The sequence below is a fragment of the Aquarana catesbeiana genome, linkage group LG12, assembly GCF_042186555.1.
Source record: "Aquarana catesbeiana isolate 2022-GZ linkage group LG12, ASM4218655v1, whole genome shotgun sequence".
In the NCBI taxonomy this organism is placed as follows: domain Eukaryota; kingdom Metazoa; phylum Chordata; class Amphibia; order Anura; family Ranidae; genus Aquarana; species Aquarana catesbeiana.
Genome location: NC_133335.1, coordinates 50,270,032 through 50,284,826, shown reverse-complemented (window position 1 = coordinate 50,284,826; position 14,795 = coordinate 50,270,032). Strand labels below are relative to the sequence as shown.

The window sequence follows — 14,795 nt, the reverse complement described above, 5'->3', positions numbered from 1 at the left end:
AGGTCATAGGAAGAAAACAGGCTACAAAAAAACAAAGTGTGGCAATGCAACAGGTATTACAATCTGTAGTTTACTTTATAACAGACATGTTATTGTAACATTACTGATCATTTCTAAATACAATGAAGCAAATTGTCTGAACTGCTCTGTGTGTAATGTTTACGTTTTTCAGGCTGCTCAAAGGGAAAACACACATACGATAAGCCTAAATGTTTGGCAATATTGTTAAAATATTAAGGGCGATGAGTAAAGAGATACCAAATATGTCAAGACTTTAGATTGCGTGCGAAAAGGCAACAAATAAAACATTTTCAGAGGTGACACTTTAAAAGCCTTTATAAGTCATCAGTTTAGGGTTCATCATAAATGACATCTTTAAAATGATCTCTCTGGCTCCGACGTTTACGGTGATACCTCACATGTGTGGCGCTATTGTTGTGTATATATGTGCAGGATCTACACACGTTTGCATGTTATTACTATTATTATACAGCAGGGGTCTCCAATCTCTCTAAACAAAGGGCCAGTATACCGTCCTTTAGACTTTAGGGGGGACGGACTGTGACCACTGGGGGTAGAAAATGTCCCGGCATCAGTGGGAGTACTATAAACAATGCACCATCCATCTTTGGTGTCGTGAGATACATTTTGCCCCATCATTTGTGCCATTCGGAGAAGTAGTGCCCCATCGTTGGTATCATTGGGAGGAATTGTGCCCCATCATTGGGAGGAATTGTGCCCCATCATTGGGAGGAATTGTGCTGCAGCATTGATGTCATTTGGCCCCATTGTTGGTTTTATTGGGAGGACTGGTGCCCCATCACTGGTGTCATTGGGTCCCATTTTTGGTTTCATTGGGAGGAATTGTGCCCCAGCATTGGGAGGAATTGTGCCTCATCATTGGGAGGAATTGTGCCCCATCATTGGGAGGAATTGTGCCCCATCATTGATGTCATTTGGCCCCATTGTTGGTTTTATTGGGAGGACTGGTGCCCCATCACTTGTGTCATTGGGTCCCATTGTTGGTTTCATTGGGAGGAATTGTGCCCCATCATTGGGAGGAATTGTGCCCCATCATTGATGTCATTTGGCCCCATTGTTGGTTTCATTGGGAGGACTGGTGCCCCATCACTGGTGTAATTTGGCCCTATTGTTGGTTTCATTGGGAGGAATTGTGCCCCATCATTGGGAGGAATTGTGCCCCATCATTGGTGTCATTCGGAGAAGTAGTGCCCCATCGTTGGTATCATTGGGAGGAATTGTGCCCCATCATTGGGAGGAATTGTGCCCCAGCATTGATGTCATTTGGCCCCGTTGTTGGTTTTATTGGGAGGACTGGTGCCCCATCACTTGTGTCATTGGGTCCCATTGTTGGTTTCATTGGGAGGAATTGTGCCCCATCATTGATGTCATTTGGCCCCATTGTTGGTTTCATTGGGAGGACTGGTGCCCCATCACTGGTGTAATTTGGCCCTATTGTTGGTTTCATTGGGAGGAATTGTGCCCCATCATTGGGAGGAATTGTGCCCCATCATTGGTGTCATTCGGAGAAGTAGTGCCCCATCGTTGGTATCATTGGGAGGAATTGTGCCCCATCATTGGGAGGAATTGTGCCCCATCATTGATGTCATTTGGCCCCATTGTTGGTTTCATTGGGAGGACTGGTGCCCCATCACTGGCGTCATTGAATCCCATTGTTGGTATCATTGGGAGGAATTGTGCCCCATCATTGAGAGGAATTGTGCCCCGTCATTGAGAGGAATTGTGCCCCATCATTGATGTCATTTGGCCCCATTGTTGGTTTCATTGGGAAGACTGGTGCCCCATCACTGGCGTCATTGAATCCCGTTGTTGGTATCATTGGGAGGAATTGTGCCCCATCATTGAGAGGAATTGTGCCCCATCATTGAGAGGAATTGTGCCCCATCAATGAGAGGAATTGTGCCCCATCATTGATGTCATTGAGCCCCATTGTTGGTGTCATTGGGAGAAATTAATCACTTCTCCCATTTCTTGTCTTGGTGTCACAGGGACAGGAAGTGACGTGAAAACTCTAATTGGATCACAGACAGAAAGAAAAACAAAACAGAACATGTTAACTCTTTTCCACTCCTTCCAAAAACCAAGAAAAAAAAAGGGTTTGAGTTGGATTTGGGCTTCTCAGGACCAGACTGTGCTGTCTGGCAGGGTGCCCGGATCACTAACAAAGACTAACAAATCAAAGCAAAATCTGTCATATATGTGTTTAAACTATTTAACCTCTTCCCGCTCATATGACGTCCTTGACTTTGTGTGGGTATAGCTGAATGATGGGTGCAGCTACAGGCATCATTCAGATATCAGCTTTTTCAGCCGGCGATTCCCTACACCAAAAGAATGATCATAGCGGCTGTTCCACTGCTTGATCATTCTTACGGACGGCGAGAGGGGACAACCCCCCTCCCGCCGCCCTCCGGTGCTTCTACCAACTTTTTTTTAAAAAAAAGTGTCAAACTAAAAAAAGAAAAGTAAGATAAACAATAAAAAAAAATTTAAAGTGCCCCCTGTCCCTGTGAGCTCGCACGCAAAAGCGATCGCATACGTAAGTCCCGCCCACATATGAAAACGGTGTTCAAACCACACATGTGAGGTATCGCCGTGAACGTTAGAGCGAGAGCAATAATTCTAGGACTAGAACTCCTCTGTAACTCAAAACATGTAGCCAGTAAAAAAATTTAAAGAGCCGCCTATGGGGAATTTTAAGTATCGATGTTTGCCGCCATTCCACGAGCGCATGCAATTTTGAAGCGTGACATGTTAGGTATATATTTACTCAGCATTACTTCATCTTTCACATTATGCAAAAAAATTGGGCTAACTTTAATTTTTATTTTTTAAAGCAAGCATTTTCCAAAAAAAAAAAGTGTTAAAAAAATTGCTGCACAAATACCATGCGAGATAAAAAGTTGCAACGACCGCCATTGTATTCTCTAGGGTCTTTGCTAAAAAAAAAAACACATATAATGTTATGTAATTTTCTAGCAAAAAAATGATGAATTTTACATGTAGGAGAGAAATGTCAGAATTGGCCTGGATGGGAAGTGGTTAATTTGCATAGATTTCCTCTCACTTCCTGTTTGGCTATGAGGCAGGAAGTGAAGGGAAATCTCTGCAATGGGACAGGGATGGTAAAAAATAAACTGACAGGGGCTATAACCCTCCCTTACTCTTTCCAAAATGAAAAAAAAAAAAAAAGTTCTGCCTATAGTTCTACTTTAAGCTCAAATTTCTGATAATTTTATGGAGAGGCCTTGTCGGCCTAGGCCAGGATACAGCGTTGGCGTTACCTAGGGCAAACGCAGCCTGCTGCTGAGAAACCGACACCCACCCATGAAGGCGTTTTGACATTTGCATAGCTCCTCCCAAGAGCCAGCCCACTGCTTGCATCAAGACTGAGGTAGGCTGTACTAATGCAGGTGCTGTGCAAAGCTCCTCCCATCAGCTATGGTCTGCCTTGCATGGCATAGAGAAGCACAGAGACCCAGTGATCAGGATTCAAATAAGGTATGTAATGAAAAGGAAATGTCTAATATGAAAATGTTGAGATTTAAGAGAGGAAATATTTGAAGAAATGAGCCCGGTTTGGCCCAGACAACCAGGTCCAGGTGTAAGAATCTGCTGATCCGGTGAAAATCCGTCCTCTCCAAGTGCAGTTTATTATGGGAATACCGGCGGGAGGAATTCCAGGGCTGCATTCTTGCTGAATAATCTTGGTGTCTTTCTGCAGGATTTCATTTGGTCGCTCCCACTCCTGTCTTCCTCCTCCTCATTCTTCTCTCCCTTGTATCCTATGCAGTGTTTACACCGAGGTGGTCTGCTTTCCATCATCAGAGGGGGGGGGGAAGTGAGGAAGGTGTCTGCACACATACCTGCACATTACCCACCATCATTTATCACTACAGACAGCTGAGCCCTCCATTCTTCTGTATGGCTTAGCCTTGGGCAACCTCTGGATCTCTATAAAGCTATGAGGCCATGCATGCGTCGTTAGCGAACGTCTGGCGGGGCCAACACTAGATTGCTCAGAGGCCCGAAGCTTCAGATAGGTACAGCTCCGCTTATACCAGATAAATACATTCCAGGTGCATCAAAAGGTGTGAAAACTTTACAAAACAGCTACAGCAGAGTAGAAAAGCCTGTCCCCTGCTAGCATGCTGCCGAGAAGGACCCTTGCTCTCTGTGTGGAAGCAGCGGTGTCTCTGCAGAGGTCCAACATGGCCCGTGCGCCAACCTGAAGCTATCAGCTCCATCCCTGCCTGCTGTGACGCACAGCACATGGCGGCACAGGTTGCTCAGAATTTGTATTCTTTTTGGCCAGGCTTGTTATACCCTTTAACTACTTCCAGCCCAGGCCTTTTCTGGCACCAGTATTTTTTTGCTTGAAGATGTCTTAGAATCCCCAAACATTATATATATATTTTTTTAAAGCAGAGGCCCGAGAGAAAAAGTTTAGTGGGTTTTGCCATTTTTTTTTTATGTCACACGGTTTTAGAGCAGCAGTTTTTCCACACAATTTTTGGGGGAAAAAAATACACTTTTTTCAATTTTAATGCAAAAAAAAAAAAAAAACACAATACATAACCCAATTTTTTTGTAAAATATAAAAAATTATGTCACACCGAGCAAATACATACCAAACATGTCACGCTTCAAAATTGTGCATGCCCACACAGCGGCGAGAAACAACGGAAATATTACTATCCATGGGAAATCATACAATTAGATTGTAACATGTGTGGTGCGCTTAAAGCCCAACCTCGGACATTCTGGAAAAAGTGGGGAAGACATAGAAGCTCTGTCAGTGCTTGATTTCTGTCTGTGACCCCATTAGGGGGGCATCTTTCCTCACTTCCTGTCCCTGTGACACCCATATCAAAAATTGGGAGAGCGGTTGTCACCCCGAAAGGAAGGCAAAGACAGCAATACAGAAACACGATCACAAGTTTAAGGCCCCATTCACACTTGTGCGACCTGAAAGTCGAATGACTTTAATGCGACTTGAAGCAATGCCTGTGAAATGTTGAAGTATATGGACATCAAGTCGCATTAAAGTCGGACCAAAGTAGTGCAGGGACTACTTTGCAGTTGCACAGATATGAACGGTACTCATTGGAAATCATGGGGTATAACTTGTCATGTGACTTTGCAGTCCCAAGTCGCACAAGTGTGACCCTTTCCTTATTATAGTAAAAATATGAATGTATTTCTGTTTGTGACCCCACCGGAGAGAATTCTCATTGTTTCCTGTCCTGACCCTGATGTGAATAGGGACACAGATGCCAAAAGAGGAGGGGCAGACGTTCTCTTGATCTAACGTTCGGTGGCCCAATCATTGCATTGGAAATTTTCCAGCGAATGTCAACATTTTTCCGATCGTTTTCAATATTGTATTTTGTAATATTGTTTTGTTTTTTTTTGTAACACACTGTAATGCGTTTTACATGCGTTGCATTTGTTCTTTTTTTTTTTCTTGTTTGTTTTGCAATGCGTTGCGTTACGCACATATGCAAGCATTGCATTGAAAAAAAAGTAGTGCATGCCGTGCTTTTTTCAGCGCTGGGCGGTTGCAACGTGACGCAATGCGTTGCGGTGAACTGCATTATTTTTGGTTGCCATGCGTTAGAAATGCGCTCACAGACGCACCCCAGTGCATGTCTGTCTGATATGAAGTGATCTTGATTTTGTGCCATGACATGATGCGCCCGTGGTCCTATGAAGGGTTAACAATCTCAATCGGTGGTCACGGTGGCGGTCACAGTGGCGGTGGGTAACGGTGAAAGCTGGTGCTGTGACTAATCGCAGGACGCTGACTACCTGCATGTCTGGAATGCCTGGATAGGGAAGGAGGTGATTCAGAGGAAATGACAGAGAACGCTCAGCATGCCACACCCAGTGTGACACACAGCGGGCAATGCCAAGCTCCATTCAGGCTCCAGCACATTGACAAGCTCTGGCAGGTCACATGGTGGCAGTGCCAAGCCTCAATGACACAGAATACTACACTGAGGAAGGCATACAGTGCCAGAACACTCAGACCTTCTTCTACTCAATGACAAGTGGGAACACACAGCCAACCGCACCACCGTACGGCCCTGCCAGGCTTCTGAGTGATGTGTATACACCGCCTGTGCCAAATCACACCCTCCATACCACAACATGACATTGATGGAGAACACCACACTGCAAATCATTAGCAAGGAAACCACAGGCAGTACAGAAGGCATAGTTGATGGTGGGGACAGGCAGTACAGAAGTGGCAGTTGATGGTGGAGACAGGCAGAACAGAAGTGGCAGTTGATGATGGGGACAGGCAGTACAGAAGTGGCGGTTGATGGTGGGGACAGGCAGAACAGAAGTGGCAGGTGATGATGAGGATAGGCAGAACAGAAGTGGCAGTTAATGATGAAGACAGGCAGTACAGAAGTGGCAGTTGATGGTGGGGAAAGGCAGTACAGAAGTGGCGGTTGATGGTGGGGACAGGCAGAACAGAAGTGGTAGGTGATGATGAGGATAGGCAGAACAGAAGTGGCAGTTAATGATGAAGACAGGCAGTACAGAAGTGGCAGTTGATGGTGGGGACAGACAGTACAGAAGTGGCGGTTGATGGTGGGGGGCAGGCAGTACAGGCAACACAGATGGGGCCGCTGATGGTGAGGTCATGCAGTGCAGAAGGGGCAGTTGATGGTGGAGACAGGCAGTACAGAAGTGGCAGTTGATGGTGGAGACAGGCAGTACAGAAGTGGCAGCTGATGGTGGGGGCCAGGCAGTACAGGCAGCACAGATGGGGCCACTGATGGTGGGGTCATGCAGTGCAGAAGGGGCAGTTGATGGTGCAGACAGGCAGAACAGAAGTGGCAGTTGATGGTGGGGACAGGCAGAACAGAAGTGGCAGCTGATGGTGGGGACAGGCAGAACAGAAGTGGCAGTTGATGATGAGGATAGGCAGAACAGAAGTGGCAGTTGATGATGGGGACAGGCAGTACAGAAGTGGCAGTTGATGGTGGGGAAAGGCAGTACAGAAGTGGCGGTTGATGGTGGGGACAGGCAGAACAGAAGTGGCAGTTGAAGATGAGGATAGGCAGAACAGAAGTGGCAGTTAATGATGGGGACAGGCAGTACAGAAGTGGCAGTTGATGGTGGGGACAGACAGTACAGAAGTGGCAGTTGATGGTGGGGGGCAGGCAGTACAGGCAGCACAGATGGGGCCGCTGATGGTGGGGTCATGCAGTGCAGAAGGGGCAGTTGATGGTGCAGACAGGCAGAACAGAAGTGGCAGTTGATGATGGGGACAGGCAGTACAGAAGTGGCAGTTGATGGTGGGGGGCAGGCAGTACAGAAGGGGCAGTTGATGGTGGGAACAGGCAAAACATCCTAACGTAATGACAACCCAATACATGCTAATGTTTCCTGTGCACTTCTCCATTGCCTCTGTACAACCAATCAGACATTAATTACTTCTTGGTTGTGGGTTCTGGGTACAGAACTGCGAAGGATGAACAAGGGAATACTGATTCCCTACATCTGTGACAGACTATCAGTGACTCGCACACAGTGCTGACATTTTCCCCCGACTCTTTTTACTGCACCCCCAGATCAGAAAGGCTAGATACAGCCCTAGGTGACCAAAAGTGTGACAACAAGATAATTACGGTCCTGATCTGGGCGGTCTTTATTATCTTGGCAGCAGTAAAGGGAATCATTTACTTCCATATTGCACTTTATCAACATTGCTTTAGGGTAGCACAGAAAACTGTTTATGATTGGAGATTGGCACAGCAATAGCATGAAGAAATAGGTACACGCTTCTAATTAAACTTGGTTGACTATGTGCCAGTACAAACTCGGTTAGGGCCCCTCCCTTTGAAGATTCTCCCTCTGTAATAGAGTTTAGCTATAGACTACAAATCCATTTGAACACCACAAGAGGAAGGTGGAAAAGTCCCTTAAATGAAACAATCAATTGTATGTGTAAATTTAACCTTAAGCTATTGAGCTCTATAAACAACAATATATTTGTAAGTACGAGTAAGCTCAGAAAATGTGAAAAAGACCCTCAAGCTCCAACTATGCAATATGCTAATGTAAGGCCATCCATATTTACCACAAAAAAAAGTTCTCTTTTATTTTATTTTTTAGTCCTGTATATACAGAACTGCTTTTTATCTAAAAGCTACAGCAAAACAAGACTGAGAAAAAGGCTTCACCACATCTCCATTAGCTAATTTTCATAAACAAAGACAGCACAATAGGTCAGATAAGTTGACATGAGCTACTCATTCTTGGTAATGGAAACAAGAAGTGACCATCCAAACTTAAAACAGACCGTCTTAAAGCCGCTAATAAAAACTGAAAACGATATATTTAGAAGTTCCCACATTATCGCAGATCTCGTTCTCTGTGTAATGAGCTCTGCTGTGCATTTCGTGATTAAAAGCAGATAGAGACTTCAATGGAGAATTAAAGTGTATGTCAGGTCCGAATTAAAAAAAAAAAAAAAAAATTATATATATACAGAGCAAGTGCAATCTAATCAGACGCTTCCACTGGCCATTTATAGAGAAAAACAGGTGGATTGCTGCACAAAATTCATATTTTAATGAAAATATAAAAAAAGTTACAAGAAAGTATCCATGGTTAAACATGAATACTTTCTTGTAACTTTTTATATTTTCATTAAAATACAAATTTTGTGCATCTATCTATTATATCCTATACGCCATCCTGTTGCTTGCTCTGCGTGGGCGGGGCAAGGATTCATTTGAAAGCACACCCATGCAGGGCAAAGCAAAAGGTTTTCTTTATTTCTGTCCTCTTCAGCACTCACTTTATTAGGTTCACCTGCTCAATCGCTTGGTAACACACATTGCTAATCAGCCAATCACATAGCAGCAAGTGAATGCATTTAGGCATTTAGATGTTACATAGTTACATAGTAGGTGAGGTTGAAAAAAAGACACAAGTCCATCAAGTCCAACCTATGTGTGTGATTATATGTCAGTATTACATTGTATATCCCTGTATGTTGTGGTTGTTCAGGTGCTGATCTAATAGTTTTTTGAAACTATGGATGCTCCCCGCTGATACCACCGCCTGTGGAAGGGAATTCCACATCCTTCAGTAAAGAACCCTCTATGCAGTTTAAGGTTAAACCTCTTTTCTTCTAATTTTAATGAGTGGCCACGAGTCTTATTAAACTCCCTTCTGCGAAAAAGTTTTATCCCTATTGTGGGGTCACCAGTACGGTATTTGTATATTGAAATCATATCCCCTCTCAAGCGTCTCTTCTCCAGAGAGAATAAGTTCAGTGCTCACAACCTTTCCTCATAACTAATATCCTCCAGACCCTTTATTAGCTTTGTTGCCCTTCTTTGTACTCGCTCCAGTTCCAGTACATCCTTCCTGAGGACTGGTGCCCAGAACTGGACAGCATACTCCAGGTGAGGCCGGACCAGAGTCTTGTAGAGCGGGAGAATTATCATTTTATATCTGGAGTTAATCCTCTTTTTAATGCATGCCAATATTCTGTTTGCTTTGTTAGCAGCAGCTTGGCATTGCATGCAAGATGTGGTGAAGACGACTTGCTGAAGTTCAATCAGCATCAGAATGGGGAAGAAAGGGGATTTAAGTGAACGTGGTATGGTTGTTGGTACCAGACAGGCTGGTCTGAGTATTTCAAAAACTGCTGATCAACTGGGATTTTCACACACTACCATCTCTCGGGTTTACAGAGAATGGCCTGAAAAAGAGAAAATATCCAGTGAGCGGGAGTTGTGTAGAGGAAAATGTCTTGTTGATGTCAGAGGTCAGAGGAGAATGGGCAGACTGGTTTGAGATGATAGAAAGGCAACAGTAACTCAAATAACCACTCGTTACAACCAAGGTATACAGAATACCATCTCTGAATGCACACATACATTACAGGTTTTTATTAAAAAGTTTCAGTAGAAAATATCTCCGTTACCCGTGTCGATGTAGACAGCTCTAGAAAAATAAGCTGCCATGTGATTGGATGAAATCAGGAACAAACATTCAGACATGTTTAACATTCATCTTCTGCTGATCTCAGAAGTAAAAGGAGGTGAATGAAGTGAAAAAATGTTTTCTGTGACAGCATTTGCCTCCCGATCATCGATCCCTACAAGTCCCAACATGTGAGGAGCAGACTGGAGCCGCCGGCTACAAAGACAGCTTGAGGACACGGGAAGGGAATGCTGACGATTATTGTATGCCTTGTATGCAACATATAAAGATTGTTTAAGGTCAGAAATAATCATAAGTGTTGACAAAGCTGGACTGCAGTCACAAAAACATTCATTTAAATATATTCCTCAATAGCCACAAAGGATGTAAATGTGCTTCCTTTGGGCCAAATCTATTTGCAAACCCAGATATTACCTTGTAAAGGTAGCAGTAACATCATCACTGTGCTGTATATAGCCAGTGCAAAGAGCAGAGCTGTGGGAGGGGCCTAGTAGGTCCCACCCGCTACAAGCTGACAGCAGAAAACTACAGGAGGGGGCGGAGACGAGACCAGTCACCCTGCACAAGGAGGCAGAGCAACAGTGAGCGGTCTTTATTACAGGGAGGTAAAGTCTCACACCGGATTACTGCACAGATCTGGAAGAAATACACAAAGCTCACCAAGATTCAAGAAAGAATACAAAATGTATTTAACCTGCTGCCGCCCAGCCGCCGTCAGGTTGGCGCGGCTGTGCAAATCGCCGTAGGTGCACGTTGGCCACTTTAAGAGCTGTGAGAGGCCACCCACGATCGCTCCACAGAGAGCCAGCATGGGGATTTGTCAATGTAAACAAACAGATCCCCTCTATTGTGAAAAAAAAACAAACAGATCCCCGTTCTGAGAGGGGAGGAGAGAGAGATCTGCTGTTCCTAGTGATCAGGAACAGCGATCTCTCTCCTCCCCCAGTCAGTCCCATCCCCCCACAGTTAAAAACACCTCCCATGGAACACACTTAACCCCTTGATCGCTCCCTAGTGTTAACCCCTTCCCTACCAGTGACATTTACACAGTAATCAGTGCATTTTTATAGCACTGATCATGGAATAAATGTCAGTGGTCCCAAAAAAGTGTCAAAAGTGTCCAATCTGTCCGCCGCAATGTCGCAGTCCCGCTAAAAATTGCAGATCACCGCCATTACTGGTAAAAAAAAGTGAATAATAAAAATGCCATAAATATATTCCCTATTTTGTAGACGCTTTAACTTTTGCGCAAACCAATCAATATACGCTAATTGGGATTTTTTTTTACCAAAAATATTTAGAAGAATACATATCAGCCTAAACTGATGAAGAAATCTTTTTTTTTTTTTTGGATATTTATTATAGCAAAAAGTAAAAAATATCGTTTTTTTTTCAAAATTGTCGGTCTTTTTTTTTGTGTATGTGGTGATCAAATACCTCCAAAAGAAAGCTCTATTTGTGGGAAAAAAAGAACATAAATTTTGTTTGTGTACAGCGTCGCACGACTGCGCAATTGCCGTATCGCAAAAAATGGCCTGGTCGGGAAGTGGTTAAATCCTTCCGGGGCTGAAGTGGTCAACAATATTTGCTGATCCCACTTTAAGCCCCCATTCACACTGGTGCGACCTGCCAATGCGATTTGACAGGTCAAATCACATGACAAGTCTCACCTTGTTGTCGGCCGTGGAACTGTTCAGATCGGTGCGACGCCAACTTTGCGGTGCCGCATTGATTTGAAAAAGTCGTTCCTGCGCTATTTTTGGCAATTTCAGGTTGCGACTTGCATAGACATCTGTGCAGGAAGTCGCACAAATGTCAGCCAAGTCGCACTGACATGCAGCTTTGAAATCATGCAATTTCAAGTGAAGTCACACAATTTCAAAGCCGCATTCAGTGTGAACCTAGACGAAAGAACATGAATGGGTCAGTCCATTGAAAAGTAATATTTTAGTTATAGGTGGAGCCTGGGCGGCCAAGACAGCTCCTGGTTTCTAATAGGTCTTGGATAACAGGGGGTCAGTTCCTATAGATCAGGGATATGCAATTAGCAGACCTCCAGCTGTTGCAGAACTACAAGTCCCATGAGGCATAGCAAGACTTTGACAGCCGCAAGCATGACACCCAGAGGCATGATGGGACTTGTAGTTTTGCAACAGCTGGAGGTCCGCTAATTGCATATCCCTGCTATAGATGTAAGCTTGCCCCCAGAACTATATCTCCCAAGAGTCCTTTCCCTAACCATGGTTTGTGGGTGGGCTTTTGGGAATAAAGACAACAGCTGGGAAAGAAGGTAATGGATAGAGAGGGGCGGGGATAGGCGGAGCTCTGACAACACTGGTTGAGATTTCAGGGCAGCAAAGTCACTGTTGTCAGCCCAAGCAAGAAGTTTGGAACACACTGGATTTCTGGCCCATCAATAGGTATTTTTCTGTACTTGTAGTGTTTTAAAAGGGAAGAGATTGATGAATTTGATTATTTTTTTATTATTTTGCTCTGATAATTACTTTTAGGCCTCATATACACTGGGGGGGGGGGGGTTAAAAACACCACTTTTATGTTTTTTTCTGCCTCTAAGCACATCTTAAAGGTTAGTCTATGTATCCATGGGCACATATGCATTTAGAGACAGAAAACAACCCCACTTCCAGCGCATTTTGGCAGAAAAAAACGCTTAATGCACCTAAATATGCGTTGACGCTAAACGCATTTAGTGCCGGAGCGTTACATTATTTTAATGACCTAAATAAATTAATATTCAACCAATGAAATTAATTAATGCCCAAGAGCATGAGGCGCTTAGAGGTATTTACAAAACCGTTGCTATAGCTACGTTTTTGACGCTGTTCTCCTGCCAAGGGAAAGTCATTTAAGAGAGCTGGACAAACGTCCAGAGTCTATGAGGTCTAAGGGCCAGTTCACACCACATGCAGTCCTGTGCGTTTTTTTTTTTTCTGCATCAAAGACACATGGAAAGTAGGTTATATGGTTTCCAATGGAATAGTCCACACCAGTTGTAGTCAGTTCCAGGGCGTTCCAGTTACAGAAAAAAAAGTAGAACATGCTGCATTTTTCCAGGCCCTGGACTGTACTGGAACGCAGTAAAACGCATCAAAAACACACCAGACCCCAGTACAGTGGGAAAAAAAACCTGACAAAAATAAGAAAAAAAAAGCATCTGGAAACGCATCAAAAAATACATCAAAGATGCACCAGACCCCAATACACTGAGAAAAAAAAATTGAAAAAAAGCATCTGGAAACGCATCAAAAATACAACGGAACGTGCCAAAAACTTGTTAAAAAACACGTATTTAGAAACGCATCCGGAAACAGATCTTGCGTGTGTTTTTGTGGTGTGAACGAGCCCTAAAAGCCACCATCTGAACAGATAAGAGATCTGAGAAGTCAGGACACGTTGCAGCCCATATTCTTTGTCATAGTGACCTTCATCTATGCGGAGATCAAGGCGGCAGGTAAAACATTTGCTTTTAAATCCCCGCCCACCATTGTTTCCCTTCGCTCCTCAGATTGCCCTCACCAACGGATCGCTGGCAGCTGCCAAGATTTAGGAGGAAGATTAGACTTTGACCATGGGCCATGAAAATAAGAAGACAGATGACACCAGCATTGTGAAAGTCAATTAAAACACACCTAATGTTTAATCCATACATGACTGAGGTTATCTACAGGGGTGAGTAAGAGGTGATTAAAGCAGCAGTCCACTTAAAGCTGAGATTTCATGGTGGATGCTGGAGGGTTCAACCATTTGACAGGCTCTTCTATCACTCAGAGACCCTGTAAGGCTTTATTCACACGTGCAGCTAAGAGCAGTAAAACTGGGCGGTTAAGCCATTGTTTTGGTAGAAAATGGCTGAATGTCCCGGGAGCCGCATATCAAGTCAAGACCTGCTGTAGGAAGGTGAGAGGCAATCTCATCCTGGACCTCCGCCAGGCCACGCTTCCAACACGTTTCGCCCTCCATCATGTTCCCTAGGAGTACGCTCCCGGGGCGGGGTGAAATGCATTGGGGGCGTGGCCTGGCGGGGGTCCAGGCTGAGACTATCACTCACCTTCATACAGAGGGTCTTAGCTTGATGACTTGATAGTCCCAAGAGATGTAAGAATCGAGGGAGCTACTTAAGCTGGCCATACGCTAATAGATTTTTGAACTAGCGTTTGTACGAACATTCTTACGAATGTTAAAGAATTAAAGAATTCCTACGTTCGATGGTTTGATGAATGTTGCTTGAAAGTACTTTAAAAAAGTTTGTTTTTAATATTCGATTTTGGAGCGAATGAAAATTTTCCATTCTGCTCCTTCCAATTTTTTTCATCACATTGGTTCAAAAAACGAACATCAATTTGACCCCATTAATGATTAGAAAATCATGCGAACGTTCTTAAAACCCCAATTTTTTAACAAAATGTATGGCCAGTGCTAGGACCCAATCACATGTCTCTATTTCTGTGCCTTGTATCTACGCATAGGCATTAATTCACATTGAAAGTGAATGGTCAAGACCCGCTGTGGGAAGGTGAGAGGCAGTCTTAGCCTGGACCTCCGCAGGCCACGCCTCCAACATGTTTCGCCCTCCATCATGTTCCCTATGAGTACGCTCCGGGGGGCGGAGTGAAATGCATTGGGGGCGTGGCCTGGCAGGGGTCCAGGCTGAGACTGCCACTTACCTTCATACAGCGGGTCTTGACTTGATGACATCCAACCATTTTCTACCATATCGTGGAACATAGACAAGCTCCCTTTTTGGCCAGTACTCA

At 44.2% G+C, this 14,795-nt stretch overlaps 1 protein-coding gene across 2 annotated transcripts in view; it reads right to left on the bottom strand.

The window, feature by feature from the left end:
- ITGA3 (integrin subunit alpha 3) overlaps window positions 1-14,795 on the bottom strand; it is a 123,740-nt gene that overhangs the window by 79,256 nt on the left and 29,689 nt on the right. The gene's annotated exons all lie outside the window — the stretch shown is intronic.